The sequence below is a fragment of the Dipodomys ordii genome, unplaced genomic scaffold (assembly GCF_000151885.1).
Source record: "Dipodomys ordii isolate 6190 unplaced genomic scaffold, Dord_2.0 Scaffold6, whole genome shotgun sequence".
Taxonomy (NCBI): domain Eukaryota; kingdom Metazoa; phylum Chordata; class Mammalia; order Rodentia; family Heteromyidae; genus Dipodomys; species Dipodomys ordii.
Genome location: NW_012267222.1, coordinates 4862344 through 4879147, shown reverse-complemented (window position 1 = coordinate 4879147; position 16804 = coordinate 4862344). Strand labels below are relative to the sequence as shown.

The 16804-nt window shown below is 42.9% G+C and overlaps 1 protein-coding gene across 1 annotated transcript in view; it reads left to right on the top strand.

Annotated features, from left to right (window-relative positions):
* LOC105997307 (arginine-glutamic acid dipeptide repeats protein-like) overlaps window positions 1-16804 on the top strand; it is a 294981-nt gene that overhangs the window by 277147 nt on the left and 1030 nt on the right. The window lies entirely within an intron of this gene.

Genomic DNA, 16804 nt, shown 5'->3' with positions numbered 1-16804 from the left:
CTTCCCAGGCTGGCTTGGAACCTGGATCCTCAGCTCTCTGCCTCCTGAGTAGTTATGATTACAGGTGTAAGCCACAAGCGCCCAGCTAGTTGGTTGAGTTTTGAAAAAGAAGATTTTAACTATATTGCATTTTTTGGCAGCCCATTCTGATTCTCATTCTAAACCCTTCAAAGGTTTTGTAGAGGCTGGGAATATGACTTAATGGTAGAGTGGTTGCCTAGCATGCATGAAGCCCAAGTTTGATTCCTCAGTACCACATACACAGAAAACGCCCAAGTGGAGTTATGGCTCAAATGGTAGATGGTAGAGTGCTAGCCTTGAGCAAAAGAAGCTCAGGGACAGTGCATAGGCCCGAGTTCAAGCCGAGAGAGAGAGAGAGAGATTGAGAGATTGATTTTGTGGAAAATAATTGTATACAGAAATAGTTCTGGCTACTATTGCCCATTGTCCTTTGTGGCAAGCTCCTTGGGAAGGAGTGGCACTTCTTCCTGTATGGGCCACCCAAGATGGCTCAACAATCTTGTGTTCTGTAATCCTGGCACATTCAACCACTGAAGGACTGTAGTGCTTGTGTGTGCTTGATTCGGCAGCCATGGAAATCACTTAGCACTGTTTTAGCTTTCGTGCTTCTCTATTGCACTGGCTGCTGAATGAAAAGTGAAAAATGGAAAATCTTGTAGGAGTTTATGTTTATTTTGATTGCCTCCAACCTGTTGACTTTGTATTCTTTGGTCTGCCAAGTCCCTGAGTCCTGGTAGCTTTCTGGTTGGTTCCTTCTGTTTTTCTCTGTGCACAGTCGTGGAATGTGCAGATGTGTTTTCCCCTGCTGGTCTGTGTGTTTGATTTCTTTTTCATGCTTTATTATACTGCCCTGAGCCTCCTGATTACAGTAGAAAGCAGCGAGGAGAGGCTGTCTTTGTCTCTTTTCTGGTCTGGCTAAACATTCACTGTTAGTGTTATGTATACTTATTGCTGATTTTTAAAATTAGGCTGAGAATGCACATTGAATTTTGTCAGTTTTTTTCCTTTTGTTTCTGCCCTACTAACTTGAAACCTCTACCTTAGATCTCCTGAGTGAGTAGCTAGGATTACAGGCGTGAGCCACTGACATCCTACTATTTTTTCCATTTTTGTTTTTTGCCAGCACTGGGGCTTGCACTCAGGGCCTGGGTGATGTCCCTGAGCTTTTATGCTCAAGGCTAGTGTTCTACCACTTGAGCCACAGCTTTGCTTCTGGCCTTTTTGGATTACAGGTGTGAGCCACTGGCACCTGGCTTATTCTTCACTTTTAAATTAAGTCTTTGTCTGATTTGACATCAGAGTAATACTGTTTTTTAAGTTTGTAATGCATTTGTTGTTGCTAACTGTAGGAAGGATGTTTATTATTCTTTAAGGCACAGACATCACAATCTGAATATTGGTGGGTATTTTTTAAATTGCAGGTGGACATAAGCCTATCCATAGTTTATATTTCTTCGTGTGTCACTATGTTGGGATTGAGTTTACAGCCTTGAGCTTGCTAGGCAGGCACTCTACCACTTGAACATCCTCCACCAGCCCAATGTATCACTTCATTCATGCATTATCTTTTTTTTTTGGTTGGTTGGGGCCTGAACTCTGGGCCTGGGCGCTGTCCCTCAGCTCTTCAGCTCAAGGCTAGTACTCTACCACTTGAGCCACAGAGCTGCTTCCAGTTTTCTGGTGGTTTATTGGAGATAAGAGTCTCATGGACTTTCCTGCCCGGGCTGGCTTTAAACTGTGATCCTCAGATCTCAGCCTCCTGAGTAGCAAGGATTATAGGCATGAGCCACCAGTGCCATGTGAGCCACTGGTGCCCCCCTCTTTTCATTCTTAACATTGTTTCTTCTTGATTGACCTTAATAAAGATTGGTAGCAATGTTCAGTCTTGAGAGATAGCTAGAGTTTGGGGCTAGGGCTCAAGCAGTAAAATGCCTTCCTAGATAGCATGAGACTCCCAAGTTCAAACCCCAGGGCTTTGTTCCTCCCCACCTCTTGAGGGAAAAGAAATTTAATTTTTTCCCTCTTTTTTAAAGTATATTTTTAATACCTATTCAGGGGTTTAATCCAACATTTTTTTCCTAGCTTCCAGAAATGGAATCTTATATAACTGATTTTATCACCAATTTTAAGGGTTTTACTAAACTAATACTGATTTTTTTTTCTTAGCCCTCAAGTATTTTTCTTGTTTCCTAATGAAATTAAACTTTTTTTGAATTTTTGTCCTTAGTAATTTATTATCATTTTTATGCTTATCTTTTATCACCACCACTATATGTATATACTTTAAGAAAAATTTATAATCACATAGTGGAGATTTTACCTCAGGCTGGACAGCTTTATTCCCTGAAATACGGATGGCTGTTAGACATTCGAATTTAGCTTTTTACATCTCCAAGAGAGTGTGTATTTGTTTTCTTATTTATGTAAGTCCACATCTCCTTCAACAAAAGATTCAAAGCGTCTACTAGCTTAATGGTTTTCTACCTGTGATCTACAACTACCAAAATTTGTTCAGCATTGAGTATCAGTCTTTGTTTCTGAGTCATACCCCAACACTGGGGACATTGATGTTATTAAAGTCCCATGGCAGGATATGCAGCTAAGTAGTCTGTCTCTTTTATTCTAATGAAGTAAGTCTATTTGAGGGGAGGCTCTGCTATTCATCTTGACTTCACTAAAGCCTCCAGGTTTGGAACCCTTTGCAGAACTTGGGGGAGTAAGTGAATGTGGGGATTTCTTATCTCCCAAAGGCAGCTTCATGGGGGAAGAGGGGACTGCGGACTTTCTTCACAATTTGAAGGAAGTATGTGTTCAAGATCCTCCTGATGATCAGCCACGCCCACCCCTTCCCTTGGATGCTTCCCCCTACATTGTTCTCTGCTCAGATGAGGCAGTATTAAATGGTTACTGTTTGATGACTTGGGTTAAAGTAGGGTTTGGGGGCTGGGAAGGTGGCTCAGTGGTAGAGCGCTTGCCTTGCATGCTTGAGGCCCTGGGTTCGATTGCTCAGCACCACACAAGCAAAAAGAAAAAAGCCGGAAGTGGCGCTGTGATTCAAGTGGTAGAGTGCTACCCTGGAGCTGAAATGCTAAGGGACAGTGCCCAGGCCCAGAGTTCAGGCCCCACAACCAGACCCCCCCCCAAAAAAAAAAGTAGGGTTTGGGTTATTTTTCCCCTTCATGATATTTTGGTTATAGGTTGAAAAGAATAATGAGAGAAATTAATATGCTATATATGACTTCCTATTACAGAAATCCAATGAATTTCTAAACAGCAGCTCATATAAATCAATCTTTATAAACCCTGTTGCTATTGTTTTATTTATGGATGTCTGCTGCATGTTGTATTGTTTTTTACTGCATTAGAGAAAATGTAGAAGGAAGCCATGCAGTTGAGGTTTCCTAATAAAACCAAGACTTTTGCAACTGATTTTCAACAAAATTATAGATAAATTTGCATTTTTATTTTATGGTGTTTTGGCCAATTAGAAACATTTAATCTTTGGTTTTGAAAACTGTTTAGAAATTTACCAATGTTGAGCCGGGCACTGGTGGCTCATGCCTGTAATCCTAGCTACTCAGGAGGCTGAGATCTGAGGATCGCGGTTCAAAGCCAGCCCGGGCAGGAGAGACCGTGAGACTCCTATCTCCAATAAACCACCAGAAAACTGGAAGTGGCGCTGTAGCTCAAGTGGTAGAGTGCTTGCTTTGAGCTGAAAAGCTGAGGGACAGCGCCCAGGCCCAGAGTTCAAGCCCCACTACCGACCAAAATAAAGAAATTTACCAATGTTGGCTGGGAATGTGGCTTAGTAGAGTATTTGCCTAGCATCCATGAAGCCATGGGTTTGATTCTTCAGCATCACATAAACAGAAAAGGCTGGAAGTATTGCTGTGGCTCAAGTGGTAGAGCACTAGCCTTGAGCAAAAGAAGCTCAGGGACAGTGCCCAGGCCCTGAATTCAAGCCCCAGGACTAGCAAAAAAAAAAGAAAAGAAAGGAAGGAAGGAAAGAAAGAAAGATAAATTTACTAGTGTTTGTGGCTTTGGGCCCAAACTCACTTTCATTCTGAAGTTCAAGGTAATAGCATTTTAAAAACAGATTAGCCGGACACTGGTGGTTCACGCCTGGAATCCTAGCTATTTAGGAGGAGGCTGAGATCTGAAGATCATAGTTCATAGCCAGCCCAGGCAGGAAAGTCCGTGAGACTCTTACCTCCAATTAACCACCAGAAAACTGGAGGTGCCAGAGTGCTAGCTTCAAGTGAAAAGATTAGCCTGGGACAGTGCCCAGGCCCTGACAGTGCCCCACAACTGACCACCCCTCCCCCTGGTGGGGGGGAAGCAGATACTGAAAGATTTAAGTTCAAAGCCAGCCCAGGCAGAGAAGCCTGTTAAAGACTCCTTAAAGCCAGTTAATCCACAAAATACCAGACCAGAGGAATGGCTCAACTTGAGAGCTGGGAGCAAGAGATGCCAAGGAAGTAGCATGTGAAGCCCTGAGTCTAAACCCCAGTACTGGCAGCAAAATAAAATGAATGCTCGAAACATATGGAAGGACAAATAGTATACATACTAACATTTTATAACATATTCCAGAGCTTACTACATGTCTGTGGGACCTGCCCAGGCCTGAGGATTGCACTTTGAAGCCAACCTGGACAAGAAAGTCTATGAGACAATTACCTCCAGTTGATTACCAAAAAAGCTGGAAGTGGAGTTGGGGCTCTAGTGACAGAGTGGTAGCTCCAGTCCTTGGGTTCAAGCCCCAGGACCAGCACCAAAAAAAAAGGAAAGGAAGAGAAAGGAAGAGAAAGGGTGTGTGTATGTGTGTGTGTGTCTGTCTGTCTGTCTGTCTGTGTGTCTCTGTCTGTGTGTCTGTGTCTGTGTGTCTGTGTCTGTGTGTCTGTGTCTGTGTGTCTGTGTGTCTGTGTCTGTGTCTGTGTCTTGGCCTGGGCACTGGAGCTCAACTTTTGCACTATAGGCTGGTGCTTATTTGAGCCACAGTTTCACTTTCTACTTTTTGGTGGTGTAAGTCTCATAGGCTTTCCTTCCCAGGGTGGTTTTTTAAACCTTAATCTCAGGTCTCAATCTTCTGAATAACTAGGATTATAGGCATGAGCCACTATCACCTACCCTAGATGTTTCTTTCTTTAGTCAGTCATGGGGCTTTGAAATTTGGGTCTGGGCGCTTTCCCTGAGCTCTTTTGCTCAAGATTAACATTCCACCACTTGGGGCCACAGCACCACTTTTGCTTTTTTAAGTGGTTTATTGAAGATGAGTCTCACGGACTTTCCTTCCCAGGCTGGCTTTGAACCATGATACTCAGATCTCAGCCTCCTGGGTAGCTAAGATTCTAGGTATGAGTCACCAGCACCTGGCTATAGATGTTTCTTAAGCTACTAAGCTTTTTACCTTTTAGTAGAAGCTAAATCACATTTCCAGTCCTTTCTAAGAACCTAGAAGACTGGACAGGGAGAAATGTGTAAAGAATTTCTAACTGAATGGCAAACCTCCAAGCTGCATATTTTCTTGGCATTCCCAAGAAGGCTGTTTATAAGGAATTGGCCTCACTTGTCGTCAAGTTTACCTTTTTTTTTTTTTTTTTTTTTTGGCCAGGCCGAGGGCCTTGAACTCAGGGCCTGAACACTGTGCCTGAGCCTCTCTGTGCTCAAGGCTAGCATTCTACCACTTGAGCCACAGTACCACTTGTGGCTTTTTCTGAGAGTTTATTGGAGATAAGAATTTCACAGACTTTCCTTCCCCAGGCTGGCTTTGAACCTGGACCCTCAGATCTCAGCCTCCTAAGTAGCTAGAATTACAGGCATGAGCCACTGGTGCCTGGCCCCAAGTTTAAATTTTTATGTGTATATAAATACATAAGGTAGGTGCACTTTATGTTTTTATTTTTCTGGGGGTATTGAGATTTGAACTCAGGGCTGAACACTTGCTAAGCGCATGTACCACATGAACCATGTCTCCAGTATACCTTCCTCTTGTGTGTGTCAGTCCTACAACTTGAACTCAGGGCCTAGGCACTGTCCCTCCTTGAGCTTTTTCACTGAAGGCTAATAACATTCTACCTCTTTGAACCACAGAGCCACTTCTGGTTTTCTAGTGGCTAATTGGAGATAAGAATCTCATGGACTTTTCTGCCCAGGCTGGCTTCAAACCATGATTCTCAGCCTCCTGAGTAGCAAGGATTATAATTGTGAGCCATGGGTACCCGCACCTCTGGTTATTTTTGAGCAAAGGCCTTCACTTTTTGCCCAAGATGATTTGGACCATGATCTTTCTATTTATTTTTCTTGTTGTAACTTAAACGACAGGCATGCACCACATACCGAACCTTTTCTGTTGAGATAGAGTCTTGTGAACTTTTTTGGCCTGGGCTGGTGGAGAGCATCGAATCTCCTGATCGTAGCCTCCCATGTGGCTGAAATGACAGTCATAAGTCACTGACCCTGTGTGGTGCTTTTCTTCACTTATCTATGAAAAGTAAAACCTTTCCCTAGATCAATTAGCATTTCTCAGTAGATCCATTTGTACCCACTTGAGATGGATTACTGTGGTTTTGCTGTTACACTGCAGCCTTCTGCCCAGTTTCACGTTACATTTTGTTCTTTGATTTCAAGGCTGTGAGGATGCTAGAGGAAGTAAAAATGTGATTGACTTTCCACTGGTAGCCAGACATAGGTCTTTCTTAGCTGACAAATAATTATCATTCAGGAAAGCCACATAAACAGTCTGGATTCATGAACCTGCCAGTAGCTCTTCTCCTGGTGGACAAAGTTACACTCATTCTGTATCACAGCCAAGTGTTCTTACTCAGCAGATTCAGTCGCTGCATTCTGAAGAGGCCTCCCCTCCCTTTGAAGCAGTTGGCACTCAGCCTTGGCCCTCACCACACCTGCTTCCTTTGTGTTCTGTGCCTGAACTCATACACCAAGAACAAAAGCAACGATTTGTTTATAAGAAGTGCAGTAATTTCTTAGAAACAGAAATGTTAGCTGAGTGCCAGTGTCTCATGCTTGTAATTCTAGCTACTGAGGAGGCTGGGGATCTGAGGATCGCAGTTTAAAGCCAGCTCAGGAAAGTTTATAGTTTAAAGAGTCACACAGCCAGCTGCAGGAAAGTTCATGAGACTCTTATCTCCAGTTAACCACCAAAAAGCTGGAAGTGGAGCTGTGGCCCAAGTGGTAGAGCACCAGCCTTGAGCACAAAAGCCCAGGCCCTGTGGCAAGTCTCCCACCCAGAAAAGGTACCAAAATTTTATCAACAGTTAGCTGTGTAAGTGACTAATTATCCATAATTTTTGTGAGGATCTATAGCATAAACTTCTAGCTTTGAAAATTACAAAGCCTCGGAAATTAAGACAGCTGGAATCCTGTGGTCTAAGTGAAGTGACTAAGTGCCATAGGCAGTTTGAAATGGAGAATTTGGCCTAAGTCAATGGCTATGTTTTCTTCTTTAATTAATGAGTTAATGTTATTCCATTTATTACTTCAGAATATCCTGTAATATTTTGTCTTTTAAAAACTCTATAAAATGAGGGGGATATAAAATATTGGCAGGTTTTAAAACTTACTTTATGGCTCCATCTCTTATAGCTAACGAAATGTCTTTTCCTAGAACAGCTTGTTAACTCACACCCCTGAGGTTCCTGGTTTTGTTAGACTCAAAAATTTCTTTAAGGGATGGGAAAGTGGCTCAGTTGGTAGAGCACTTGCCTTGCATGCATGAGGCCCTGGGTTCGATTCCTCAGCACTACATAAGCAGAAAAAAAAAGGCCGGAAGTGGGCTGTGGCTCAAGTGGTAGAGCGCTAGCCTTGAGCTGAAGAGCTGAGGGACAGCGCCCAGGCCCAGAGTTCAGGCCCCACAACCGGACCCCCTCCAAAAAAAAAAAAATTCTTTAAGCTGGCCACCAGTGGCTCACGCCTGTCATCCTAGCTACTTCAGGAGGCTGAGATCTTAGGATCGCAGTTCAGAGCCAGCCCGGGCAAGAATGTCCAGGAGATTCTTCCTTCCAATTAACCACCAGAAAACTGGAAGTGGTGCTGTGGCTCAAGTGGTAGAGCGCTAGCCTTGAGCTGAATAGCTGAGGGACAGTGCCCAGGCCCAGATTTCAAGCCCCACGACCAACCAGAGGGGGAAAAAAATATATATATATATTTTTTTTTTTTTTCTCTAGAGTTAATTGTAGTGTCTCAGTGTTTATGACAGAAGGATCGTAAGTTTGAGGCCAGCAGCAGCTACATAGTGAGACCCTGTCTCAAAAATAAATACATACATAAACAAACTGGAAGGTTGACTCAAACAGTCCTGGGCCTGCCGAGTGAGTGAGAGGCCTGAGTTCAAGTCCTTGTACCATTTTACACACACACAAAAAAAAAATCCCTATGATTGTGTGTTGGTGATACATGTCTATGATCCTAGCTACTCAGGAGGCTGAGGTCACAGTTCAAAGCCAGGCCAGGCAGAAAAGTTGGTGAGACTCTGATCTCCAATTAACCTCCAAAAAACCAGAAGTAGAACTGTGGCTCAAATAGTAGAGTGCTAGCCTTGAGCACAAGAGCTCAGGGACAGTGTCCAGGACCAGCGCACGTGCATGTGCACACACATACATTTCAATGGCCTTTAGCTAGCATCATAGCTTAAGAAGGAGAGCACCTGCCTTACAAGCACACAATGTATGACTCAAGTCATACATTGAGTCCCAGTATCACCAAAAAGAAAAAATAGGGAAAAAAAGACTCCAGGTTCCCAACCAGTTGTCAAGATCTCTGTTGTTTCCATCTCATTCCTGTCTCCCATCCTGTGTTGATGACTGCAGTTCATGCCTTTAGGGCACTTGTGGGATGTCAAGGTCTGTGTTCTAATTTAATGGGTCAGTGCACTTCCTAAGGTCAACACGAGGCTAATGGAGGCTCTTCTTGATTTTAAGCTAAAGTCTGTGTCTTTTGCTCCTCTCCAGTGTGGCTTCCAGTCCCTTCCAGTCCCTTCCCAGGAAGTAGTTCCTAGTCCCAGAGATAATCTCAGCTCTTGGTTCATGCCAAACACAGAGCTAAGTTTTTCATTGGATCCACAGCCAGGTACCCTATCATGTTTAGTCCTCAAGTCTGCAGAATACTCACACCTGTATTTCTGGTACCAGGCTCTTGTGGTGTTTGTGTTTTGTGAAGACAGTGTCACACAGAGCCTCAAGATAGGCAAGTGGTCCGAATGCAAAGAGCATCGGCATTAGGTCTCAGTCACTCACATGGACTCAGATGAGATGCCAGCATTTATAATGGTTACTTTTTAATCTGACGAGCCAAAGCTTCTCTTCCTATGAATCTGGAATAGAAACTCCCAGAACCCTTCATTTGTGGACACAGTAATATGTGGGAATGACTTTGGAATGAGAAACCTGCCAGTGCTTTGTCATCCTATGGAAATCCAGCTGTAAGTGAGATGTGGCCTAGCTATCCACATCTGTTTTGACTTTCTCCTAAAACAATGTGTTGTTTTGGGGTTTTTTTGCTGCTTGTTGTTCATTATGTACAGACATAGTTACTCATATTACACTGGTGGCTGATTTTCAAAACCTGTTCTGTATGATTATCTTCGATTTTCCAGAATGAGTGCATGAAACACAGCTTGACAAAAGTCCGTGAGTAGCTAGGATTACAGGCATGAGCCACCACCACCCGGCTAGAATTTTTCTTTTAATACTTGTCTTTGACAAATCTTGACAAGATCCTTTTCATTTATGTTAATAATTGAAATAATAAAGCGCATGAAGAATTTTAAGGTCCATTCCAATCCCCACCTTATTTTCCCCTTTGAGTTGTTTTGGTAATTTCTTGGCATGTATAAATAGCATATTTTGTATAACAGAAGATGCTGAAATCTTATATTGTTTTTAATGAACTACAATTATTTAATATGCAGCCTGAAAGCAGGCTACCTCAGACAGGCTATTCCTACAGTTATAATGTCCATAATTGTAGAGGGAGGCTTTGGTATGTTAGAAACAGCCAGATGCACTGCCATTTGATCTAAAAAGGTCACGGAAAAAGGGACATTTAAATTAAGTTATAAATTACAATTGAAGAACAATATTTTGATGTGTGAGACCAGCGATGGCAGAGCAGGGAGATGTAATTCATGGGTTCATTATAGAACGGAGGCGCCTGACAGCTGAGCCATGCCAAAAGGAAAATTTATTTGCAACATCACGCAGACAGAAAATGGCAGCTAAGATAAGAAGCCTGAATAGAAACTTGAAACCTGCTAGTAATACGCAGTTTATGCTAATAAGCCTGCTGGAGACCCAGTGATGTTTAATGACTGCTGTAATATAAATGAGGTGTTCGGACATGGACACATTTTCAATCTTATTTAAATTAAGACGTCGCCCTTGCTCTATAAAATAACATACTTTACAACCAGGCATTAAAGTTGATTCTCTCACCTCGCTGTCCAACATTCAAATTTGCTGAAATTTCAGAATTGTTTAGGCAGGAGAGTTAAAGCTCAGAACAAGATTTCTATCCATGGCAGCTTTGAGGAAAGATATAATTTAATGTTTATGGCAATTCATGAGAAGTTCAATCATGAGTTAATTAAACTGTAGGCAGTCATTAAGTATTATTTATTCTTTTGAGAAGCTTGCCAGTAAAGCACTTATATATATTAAATTATAGAAAGTAATAAGCAGGGAATGGTTTGTCAGGCAGAGTGAGAGTAGCAGATTTAACTTGGGCAATTATGCAGAAATATGTTTTTCTTCTTGCGGCAGGATACTTCCTCTGCTAATCAGAAGAGATCCTGGGTGGTAACAGGATGGTGTCAGATACACAGTGACTGCCCGTGTCTTGGCTCTGTCGAGATGCTGGTTATTTGAACAGTCTTCATGTGATACAGTGGTTATAGCTATTTTGAATTCCACTGTTTCCTGCGCTGCTTCCCACTCTTGAGCTACAGCACCGAGCTGGTGGGGGTGTGCCCATTCAACAGATGGAAACCACTATTCAATTGCCTTGGGACAGAGTTTGTAGCAAGTCTGACCATATGGCCTCAAATCCCATCTAGATGTCAGGCCCCAGGACTGGCACCAAAGAAAGAGAAGGCACTGGAATCTTGAGAGCTTTTCATTTCACTTGCAAACTGTGTCTGGCTCTGATGATTGAGTGAATCAAACCAAGGCGCTCCTCCGAAGCTTCTGTTGTTTTTAGCCGGTATGTCTCCCACCAAGACCACTGAGCATACAACCTTGCTGTATTCCTCAGCTAGCCCAGGAGCTGGCCTGGGGAGTGGCTGAGTAGCTCTTTGTTGAGTGTTTGAGGATCTCTGAGGCCCAAATGTCTTGATTGATCTGGTGGCCCCAGGACTTCTGAGCTGAAAGTGTGCTGGAAGAGGACTAGATCCACATAAGGGTAAGGTTCAGATTGATGTCCTTGAACACTTTCATAAGGTATGAGCCAAAAACAAAAAGACACTGCTTGTTTGTGTATACAATTGCCTGTGTACACGCTCAGAGTCCACACTGACAGATTGCTAGAAAATGGCACGATGTCGCAACTGCTGGTGCACTTGAGAGCCTAGTGAATTGGTGAAGAGTCACTGTGTGGTCCTGTTTCCCAGCCTGTGCAGGGGGGGATAGCCCTTCCTCAAGTGGAAGCACATGACATCCTTTTTAGTGGAGGCCTGGTAAGGCTCTAAGTTGTGTGTGTCCGTGTGTTCATGTCCCCTGCTCTCAGAGATCTGGAGCTGATTATCAAGGTCAGGATGTGATGCTTTCTTGACACTGTATTTTGTAAAGGTCTTTTTTTTGGGGGGGGGGGTCAGTTTAGTTCTAAAAGGTACAATTCCCTGCACTCTTATATTAAAATTACATTTAATTCCAGAGCTGACCAATCTGGTTTCGTTGCAGAATGAACCAATAGATTTAATTGCTCTAATTTAATTGTTTTTCCATGGCTACAAAACAAAGCTTTCAGACATTTGAGGACTTCCTCCCCACCCCCTACCTTGCAATCTGTGTTGCAATTCCTTCAACAGCCTGTTGTAGAGAAGTTGTAGAAACTCTTCCTGCTTGCTTTAGTGTTGGAAGCATAGTTTCTGTATTCTGCATGATCTTGATCATCTCTGTGGTCTTGAGACTTGAAATCCTCAGTTTTCCACAAAATTAAATCATTTGAATTCTCCAAATCTTGATGCTGCATTAGAGGAGAAGGTATTTAATGACAGTTTCTAGAGATTTAATTAAGATAGCTAGCATTTTGATACATTTGTGCACTGCATTTCCCATGGGCAATATAATATAGCGCTTCCTTTGGCCTCATCTGTGAAAAAGTCATAACAATTGAGAAAATAAATGTTCTTAAAGCAAGGCCTACCTGCTCTTAATGCATCAAGCAGAGATGGTAGACCCTGTCCCTGTATTAGTGTGAGAGTTTGGAGGGGACATTGAGACTGGCATGCTCCTGGACAGCACACCACCTCTTAGAGGGAGCCCCATCCTCAACCATTCCTCATGCCCACATCTCTCCCAGCACCTAGGAGAGAACATGGCACAATTGAGCACACAATGAGTCTGCACTCCAGTCCTTTCCCCAGTGTGCTCTGGAGGTACTCTAACCTGCCGTGGGCTACATAGATGACAGTAATTACTGGAATGTTTGAAGTGTATATTTAATCATGTGTAGTTGAAGCATAGGCACCCCCTTGCCCATCTGCAGGTTTGCTTTCTACGGTTGAGTTACCCTGCAGCTAACTACTGTCCCAAATACTCAGTGAAAACTCCAGTTTCAAATAACTTTTATTTCTGGCATGTTGTTATAATTGTTCTGTTTTATAGTAGTACTAATTTCCTCATGTGCCTTATTTATAAGTAGAACTTTATCATTTGTTCATTTGGATGTATAGAAAAATGCCAAATGCATACAGGGCCAATTCTGTCTGTGGTGTTAGGCATCACTTTGAAGTATTCATTGGGTTTATGGGTTGCAAGGTCAAGGACAAGAGTATTTTAAGAGGCTAAGGAAACAGTGGGTCCAACAGAAGGGAAGGAAGCTCAGGTAACCGCCAGCCACACCAAGCGTGGTCGGGGGAATGTTTGGGTTGAGCAGGGTAGCTGCCCTCTGACACCTACCATTGCCACCGCCACCAGCAGGCTCAGCCAGCTGGTTACAGCATTTCTCCAGCTAGAGTCCAAAGCTCTGTGCGGTTCACCAGAAGGTAGGAATGCCGTAGGGACTGATGGCATCTGATTTCACTCCAGCAGTGCACTTTTGGAGTAGGTCTGATATTCTTGGGACTAATTTCCTGATACCACGCACACAACATGTAAAGATGTAAAATGTTTCCAAGTATTGTGTCAGAGTTTTTATCACGTTTCATAAACTACCATGTTCCCGTTGGCAATGCTGTGAAATAGCATGGTTTTGTTTATGTGTAACCATTTCTTTCCGGCTTCTGAAAGGTTCCTCTTCCACCTAGAAAATGTTCAAAATGGAGTTGAGACTGCTTTCATTTTTCACCTAGAAAATGTTCAAAATGGAGTTGAGACTGCTTTCATTTTTCCTTTTAAAAGAGATACCTAAGCCAGATGTTAGTGGCTCTCAACCTGTAATCCTGCCTGCTCAGGAAGCTGAGACCTGAGGATTGAAGTTGAAGATCAGCTTCAGCAAAGAAGTCCATGAGGCACTTATCTCCAGATTACTAGCAAAAAGCCAGAAATGGCTCTAAGTAGTAGAGTACTGGCTTTGAGCAAAAAAAAAAAAAAAAAAAACAAGCAAAAATAACAGGCCCTGTCCTGGGGGGCACAGGGGGTGTGGGGGAAGAAGAAGACAAGGAGAGAGACAGATATAACATTTCCCAAGTGATCCTCACAAGTGATCGCTATTATTATGAAGGTCTTTAAAGAAATTGAACAGGAGGGGCTGGGAAGGTGGCTCAGTGGTAGAGCGCTTGCCTTGCATGCATGAGGCTCTGGGTTCGATTCCTCAGCACCATATAAAAAAAAAAGCTGGAAGTGACACTGTGGCTCAAGTGGTAGAGCACTAGCCTTGAGCTGAAGAGCTGAGGGACAGCGCCCAGGCCCAGAGTTCAGGCCCCACGACCAGCCCCCCCCCCCAAAAAAAAGAAAAGAAATTGAGCAGGAGGATAAATCCCTTGTTTACATACCTAGTAATATACCTAGAGTTTGACTCCAGGCAGCCAGCTCCATAAGTCATAGCTCTTCCACAACTTCTTTGTACTCTAAGTCCATCAGATAAGATGCCATTAGCTCTTTTTTTCTTTTCTTCTTCCTTCCTTCCTTCCTTCCTTCCTTCCTTTCCTTTCCTTTCCTTTCCTTTTTCTTTTTCTTTTTTTGTGCTAGTCCTAAGGCTTGAACTTAGGGCCTGCGTACTATACCTGAGATTCTTTTTCTCAAGGCTAGCTCTCTACCACTTGAGTCACAGCACCACTTCTTGCTTTTTCTGAGTAGTTATTGGAGATAAGAGTCTCACAGACTTTCCTGCCCAGTCTGGCTTTGAACTGCAATTCTTAGATCTCAGCCTCCTGAATAGCTAGGATTACAGGTATAAGCCACCAGCGCCTGGCTTGCCATTAGCTTTTTATTAGAAATTTGAATTTAACCAATTTGATTTGATTTTAAATTATCACTAAAATATATGTATTGAGAATTGAATAGGCATGTAGTTTTTCTATTTATTGTTTTAATCCACATTATCTTATTTAACATCTCCATTATATTATACAGCTTGGCAAATACCTACTTATTAAGTAGGCAGAGTATGAGCATCCAACTATCTTAAATCTTTTTATGCATTTGAGATACCTGCTGTATTGCAGGGCTTGCAAAACCACTGACAGTCAGTGTAGGCTGAACAAGTTCAGATAAATGATATTCAGCTTTGATGGAGTCTGTATGTGTCATCAGTTGAGGGTGACTGCGTGTTTGCTCACGCCTTCCTTCTGTACACACTGTGTTAGGCACTAGGGCTGTCTCAGCAAAACTACTTGTGCCTGAGTACTGCAGTGTAGAGGAAAAAGGCAGATTTCCAGGGAGGAAATTGGAGGGACAGCTACAGTTTAGAGATGTAGCTTGAACACAAGGACCTTTCTGCTTTTGTTTGTCTTCATTTCTCTAAGTTGGAGATTGAATGAGAGTGGATGGGAGCTGGGCGCTGGTAGCTAATGTCTGTAATCGTAGCCACTCAGGAGGCTGAGATCTGAGGATCATGGTTCAAAGCCAGGCCAGGCAGGAATGTCCATGAGACACTTATCTCCAATTAACCACCAGAAAATGGGAAGTAGAGCTGTGGTTCAAAGTGGTAGAGCACCAGCCTTTAGCAAAAAAGCTCAGGGACAGCACCCAGACCCTGAGTTCAAGCCCACAACAGACCCCCCCCAAAAAAAGAAAAAGAAAAGAAATTGAATGGGCCATAGAGACCATCTTAGAGTGGCTTTGTAAAGTAGGGGTACTGAGCACTGCCGGAGGTTGAAAGATTTGGGGCTTATTAGTCTTTCTTTGGGTGTGCTGGTTCTAGGACTTGAACTCAGGCCTTGGGTGCTGTCCTGTAGACTCTTTCATTCAAGACTAATGCTTTACCTCTTGAATTATATCTCCACTTCCTGTTCTTTGATAGTTAATTGGAGATAAGAGTTCCATGAACTTTCAAGGCTGGCTGACTTCATATCATGATGCTCAGATTGCAGCCTCCTGAGTAGTTAGGATTACAGGGAAAAGCTTTGACAAGAGAAATCTAGGCCTAAAGGCCAGGTAAGATGCTTCTATTTGTAGATGGAACATCTTCATTAACATACTGTTGCAAAATTGTTTTCTTTGACATTTAAGGCCCTTTATATGTTTTTCAGTGAATTACTACAGTTAAAAAATACTGGAGGAGGGCTGGCAGAGTTGCTCAGATGGAGAGCTCTTGCTTTGCATAACAAACATGAGATCCTGGCTTCACCCCAATACCACCAAAAAGGGGAATACTAGGAGAAAAGAACACAATCTGGGGTGGCCTTAGGCTGATGTGGGGACAATGGGGAATCTTACAGGCTGGGTTTGAGTCTTGGCTCTACTGCTTCATGGTTCAGTGTGATTCATGTTTACTGTACCTCAGTTTCCTTATCTGTCCAAGGGGATGGCATTAGTTCCTTTCCCATAAAGTCAAATAAGTAACCATTTTCCTAATGTGATTAGAGTCTCATTGAATGCATGGCATGTACTGAGCACTGCACAGGCCACGTGTTCAGCAGGTGTTGGTGTAATTGTTAATAAAGATTCCTGTTGTGGCCAGTGTTTCCTGCTTCGTTTCCCTCATCCCTTCTGTTACATCTTAATGAAAGGACAGGTTCAATTTGGCCCTTACTTCCTGGGGTTTTCATCCATGCTTCTCAGCCTTGTTAGCAATAGCTTGGGATGTTGGGGTGTCACATAGGAATAAGTATACCAACTCGAAAAGAACTCAGCAAAGTTTATTTCAGCAGAAGGGTGCGTCACCTGCCATTCATGTGGCAAGCAAGCACACATAGTAGGCAGACTGTTCCCTTTATATACCTAAACCAGCAGGCCCTGCCCCTCTGCTCGCATTGGCTGAGCACAGGTTCACAATCTGCAAAAGGACGTGGCCTAATTAACAGAATGTAATTAAACTTCAAGGAGCATCTAACAGGATATATTAATTAAAGTGTGGCAGGAAAATAATGTATATAACTAAATAAGCAATGGCCAGGCCACATGGCCCAAAGCAGGAACTTTTCAGAAAACAATTCTAAAGATAAACA